A 5640-nucleotide genomic window follows, 5' to 3' on the forward strand; every position below is an offset into this window, starting at 1 on the left:
TCCGATTAAAACTGAAATTGTTGTGTAAAAAAAGAAGTACGTGAAGTCACAATATTAGACATTTTCTACACATAGAAACTAAAATTTATTAAATTCTAAATCCTACCAATTAAGACAATGTCAAGTATAAAGAAAAAATAAGAGGGCAAAATAATGTAGTAATACCACAATCAAGACCCACTCAGGTGGGGGAAAAGAGATGGCATCTTCAGGTGACGCTCCCTGCCTGCACATTGGCATCTGTGAATGCAGAGTGGGCAGCCTCTGAGAGCTCCATAGTAGTAGCTGCTCAGGGCAGTATACGGTGAGCTGCTCATGGCTGTAGATGAATGACAGCTCTGGGAAGTATGTCAGGAGCTGCCCCAGACTGGACATCAGAGGATATCATGGGCTATAGATCGTCATTCTCCCCTGGCTGTAGGTCCTTAATTGTCCAGCAGGACGGAGTACAAGTGATTGGACCTATGGTCCCTGATCAAAAGCAGGTGATGGACACTCCTGGTCTACCTGGGGCCCCGGGGTTGCTGCTGGCTCTGGAGCTGAAAGGGGAGAAAGGTGGACACCATGACTGTCTTTCCTCATGCCTTTCCAACAACTGAAGACACTCTATCACGATGAAGCCCATTCCCAACATTTCCATCCCAGCAGGTCTTCCCAGAGAGTGTCCCACCAGTGGTGGAATATGAGATTACTCTGAGCTCTGACCCTACCCCAGCTCAGGGGTCCTCCCTGTGTGCTGCTGCCCCATGCCCCTCTCACAGCTCATAAGCACGCAAGGCCAACCCTCCTCACCCTTGATCTCTGGGTCAGTGTCCTCCAGGTCATGGAGCTGGGCCCTAAGGATGTTCACACGGCGCTCCAGCTCTGACCCTGGCATGTTTACCCTGAGGAACTTGGACAGTATCTTCAGTGTGGTGAAGTCCGGGGGCTGATCAAAATCTTCCTGGTAGTTGTTCAACCAGGTGCCCAGGATGAAGGTCATAGCTCTGGGGATTTGGGATGAAAATCAAGGTCAGAGAACTGGCCTTACTGCCACACAGTACCCCCAGGGCAGCTCTGCATGTGTCTGGGTCCCTCTGTCTGGCCGCCCCCTATGGTTGTCCTGGCAATGGAAGGTCTGGTCACCAAGCAGGAGACAAGCAAGTAGAGATCTAGGTGCCAGATACTCTCCATCAATGATCTGGCCAACATTCCTTCCTCACGAGGCTTCAATTAAGTCCCCTGACCCCTCCCCACTGGAGAATAAACTCTCAGGAAGGCTGGGGTTCCTGTCTGACCCTGGACTAGAATGGAGGACCAGGAGGGCAGGGCTTCCTGTCTGCTTGCTCACTGAATGAGGCTCAGTGCCTACAACAGATGCTTGGCTGTCTTTTGAATCTTGGTTTTCCTTGCATTATATTATAAAATAGACACTGGAGAGAGAAAGAAAGGAATACCCAGAAATATCACCATAGAAAGCTTGTAAGTCTGTCTTCTGCCTATAACTGATTGGAACACCTAAAACGGGGCTACAATGTGCCCAGTGAAGGAGGCTTCCTTTGGAGCCTCTGCATTACGTAGGACTATAGGTGGAAGCCTGAACCACATCCATATCTTCAGAAATGGGAAATTTCCACTTGAAAGGACAAACAGACCAGCCTGGAGTGGCTAGAAGAATAGACGAAACTTCTTGAAAGACAGACCTACAGGAAAAATACAAAACAATATAGGCAGACCGAATGTTACTACAAGAACAAGCAAGTTGCTAGCCAAGGAGACATCAAGGCAAGTGGTCGGGTCCACTCAGTGTAAACCCCCTTCTAAGACTAAGACTCAAAGGGAAGACACGTTCTAATTGGTGACTACGCTTGTCACCGATAAGGGGAAGTGACAGAAAAACAGCAATGAAGCTGCAAGCTAAGCCCTACAACGTTCAAAAGACTCCTATGAACCCGGGTGGAGAGCTGGTTGGCCAGCGGAGTGGCAAGACCTGGGGACTCTTGGGCCCAAAGTCAGTGACATAGCCACAAAGGACTAGAGTGTATAATGAAGCATCCAGCTGATAAGAAGAGAGGGCATATGCATAAGAACACCCACACTTGCAGATAATACCCACTTGACCTGGCTACAATGACTGGATGATCAGAGCTCAACTAGAAGGAGAAAGAAGAGGGGAAAAAAGAGTAATCTGATACAATTTGATGAACTTGGCCTACACCTATGGATACAGTAGCTCAAAAGAGGGAACAAATCCTTAGAGCAAGAATCATTCCCACCCCCTCCATACACAGAGTAGACAGGAATTGGCAACTTGGACATTGGCTACCCAGTATGGGGGAGCTCCAAAGGCAAGAAGTGACTGGTTTATAGCTGTCAAGAGGGAACCTAGATTCAGAGGTGTGAAAAAAGGTAGAATTTCCACTGAGTAGTAGGATCCAATATGTTTAGGCGGGGCTGATGAAATGAAATGAGTATGCGTCTCTTGTGATGCAATAGTGAATAATTGTTATCAAGACAGCTTGTGAGGGTTGGAAATGTAAAGGTAGAAGTTTTGTAGCAAAAGGAGGGGAGTGATTAAATTTTCAGTCTAGGAACGGAGGGCCCTGGGGCCATCAAAGGAGAAGCGCGGAGAGCGGTACCCTACCCAGAGAAGCAGTGATGCCTGGGATGGATGTGGAGAGATGGAGCATCTGAGGATGTTAGACACAGAGAGGGAGAGGGGCTGTGTGCTGAGGATTTGGGGGCAGGCTTGTAGTGTATACACTTTGGTTGGTTGATGATGCATGAAGGGGATTGTAATCATGGCAATGAAATGATATATGATAGGATGAAAGTAAAACTAATGTTCTCCCATTTAAACTATCACATAATTCACAATAAAACATGGAGAAAAAAAATTTTTTTTGAATTAGCCTACCGGGTAAGGAAAAAGACTGTGCATTGGAAGGCACAGCTAATGGGGTGAGACACAGCCTTAAGACTTGCATGGGGATAAAACCCGAGTGGACTGCCTGCTCGGTGTGTTCACTAACCTGCTCTTGTAGATCTCTCTGCACGCAGCCTTCTCCAGAAGTCTATTTTACCTTGCCAAGGTAAAAAACAAAACAAAAAAAACATGTCACCGGTTCTTGTTTGCAATGGGGAACGCATCTGATCTCTCATCACACAACTATTATTGGCCATTACTTTTGTGTGGTGGTGATGGTGGTGTTCCATCAAGTCGGTTCTCATAGCGCTCAGTATAGCGTTTCATACTTTGTAAAATTTCATGGGTACAGAAAACCTCATCTTTTACTGTTGAGTGGCTGGTAGATTAGAACTGCTAACCTTTCTGTTAGCAGTCCAGTGCATACCTCACTATGCTTCCAGGGTTCCTTTTGTTGAGGCATTTCTTCTATTTCTATGTGTTGTGTGCTTTCTATGAGAATCGATGCCTTTTCTGTGTCGTTTGGTATGACCAGGTGATTATTTTCCCGTGTTTCATTTATGAGGTGGATAACATTGATGGTGATTTTAATACTGAAACCTCCATGCCTGGATGCATTCCACTGGGTCAGGATGTATATCATTTATTTAATATGCTGTTAGCTTCTATTGGCTAGGATTTTTGCATCTGTATTTCTGAGGAACACTGGTCTTTTGTTTCCTTTTTTACTGGTGTCTTTGCCTGGCTTTTATACCAGAATGACACTAACTTCACAACATAAATTTGGAATTATTCTCTCTCCTTTTCTAGTTTCTGGATAATTTGAGTAAGCTGCTGTGCCCTCTTTTCTGGAGGTTTGCTAGAATTTCAGTTTCTTCCTTTGTTATGTTGTTAAGTGCCATACAGTCAGTTTGACTCGTAGCGATCTTGGATAGAGTATCTGAGGCTTTAAATCTTGATGGGAATAGAAAGCCTCATCTTTCTCCTGAGGAGAAGCTTGTGGGCTAGAACCGTGGACTTTGTGGTTCTCAGTCCAGTGCTTACTGCTTTTTGTTATGGATCTGTTCAAAATTCCTAGCTCAGTCTGTATTCACTTAGGAAAGGAGTGTGCTTCTAGAAATATATCCATTTCTTAGAGATATTCCAATTTGTCGTAGATCAGGAAGACCCCACAGAATGGATTGGCACAGAACCAGCAGCAAAGGGCTGACACATTAATAACTGTGAGGATGGCGAAGGAGCGGGCAGTGGTTCATTGTGTTGTGCATAAGGTCACTAGGAGTCAGCACTGACTCGATGGCACCTAACAACAACAACAACATATATGTAATATGGATACATATACATGAGTCTGGTTGCACAGTGGGTTAAACAATGGGCTGCTACCTCCATGCCATCCAGACCCGGCCCTGGCTGAGCACCTGGATGGGGACCTGAGACCTAGTGGTAACATTAGGGCATCTCCTGACCTTGGTGACATCCTTACCTCACCCTGGGCATGCTCAGAGCCCTAACTCTCTGGCTGGCTGACTTCGAACCCCAAATACTTGCTCTTCACAACTGTGCCTTCTCCTCAGACAGCCCACATCCTCAGTCCCTTCACCTAGGCTCCCTCCTGACACTGTTTTCTCCTCTGTTATCAATATTGGGCATCTATGGCTCTTCACCCCTCTGTGTTCATCATAGGGCTTCAGCCCCACCCACCTTCCCACCACAGCTCCTTCCCAAGTTGGACTGCCTCTGGATTTGCCAGCTTCTTATTTGACACACCTGCTTTTTCACCTGGTTTCCCACATCCTCAGCACCCATAGCTTGTTGGCCTCTTGGTCCCTCCATGCTCTGACTCCTTCACCTGGACTGTGTCTTTGCCCTTCCACACCTCCTTACCTAAGCATGGGACTTCCCTATGGACAGGCAGTCACACAAACCTATCCAGTGTGCTCACAACAGCCCTGCTCTCAGGAGTCAGAGAGGGACACAACCCAATCAGTAGATGAATGGATGAACACAGGGTGGTCCCCATATGGTGGGGTACTCTGATGAATGAATGAATACAGGGAGGTCCCCCCATACAATCAGGTACCACTGAGCCTTAAAGACAGTCAGACAGCATGGGTGAATGTTCGTGGCATTAAGCTGAGGGATAGAGGCACAAAACGCCACTTACTTGCACATAAAATAGAACCAGACAGTCTAACCTCTATATACAAGAACAATGGAGTCTATACTCCAGAGACACAGAGAGCCAATCACTGAGGGTAGGGGTCAGGGGGCTGGGCCATGTGGAGAACTCTTCCTGTGTCCAGGGTTTCTGGAGGTAGAGATGAAATTGTTATGGAAGTAGGTACTGATGATGGTTCACGAAGTCACGGTATTATACATTTTATAGGCATAGAAACGAAACTTTATTATATTCTAAATCCTACCAATTAAGACAATGTCAAGTATACAGAAAAAAATAAGAGGGAAAAATAATGTATCAATACCACAATCAAGACCCACTCAGGTGGGGGGAAAGAGACGGCGTCTTTAGGTGACACTTCCTGCCTCCACATGAACGTCTGTGAACGCAAGGTGGGCAGCCTCTGAGATCTCCATAGGAGGAGCTGCCCAGGGCAGTACACAGTGAGCTGGTCACAGCTGTAGATGAATGTCAGCTCTGGGAAGTATGTCAGGAGCTGCCCCAGACTGGACATCAGAGGACACCCTGGGTTATACATTGCAAGTCTCCCCCA

Source organism: Chrysochloris asiatica, unplaced genomic scaffold (assembly GCF_000296735.1).
Source record: "Chrysochloris asiatica unplaced genomic scaffold, ChrAsi1.0 scaffold00056, whole genome shotgun sequence".
In the NCBI taxonomy this organism is placed as follows: Eukaryota; Metazoa; Chordata; class Mammalia; order Afrosoricida; family Chrysochloridae; genus Chrysochloris; species Chrysochloris asiatica.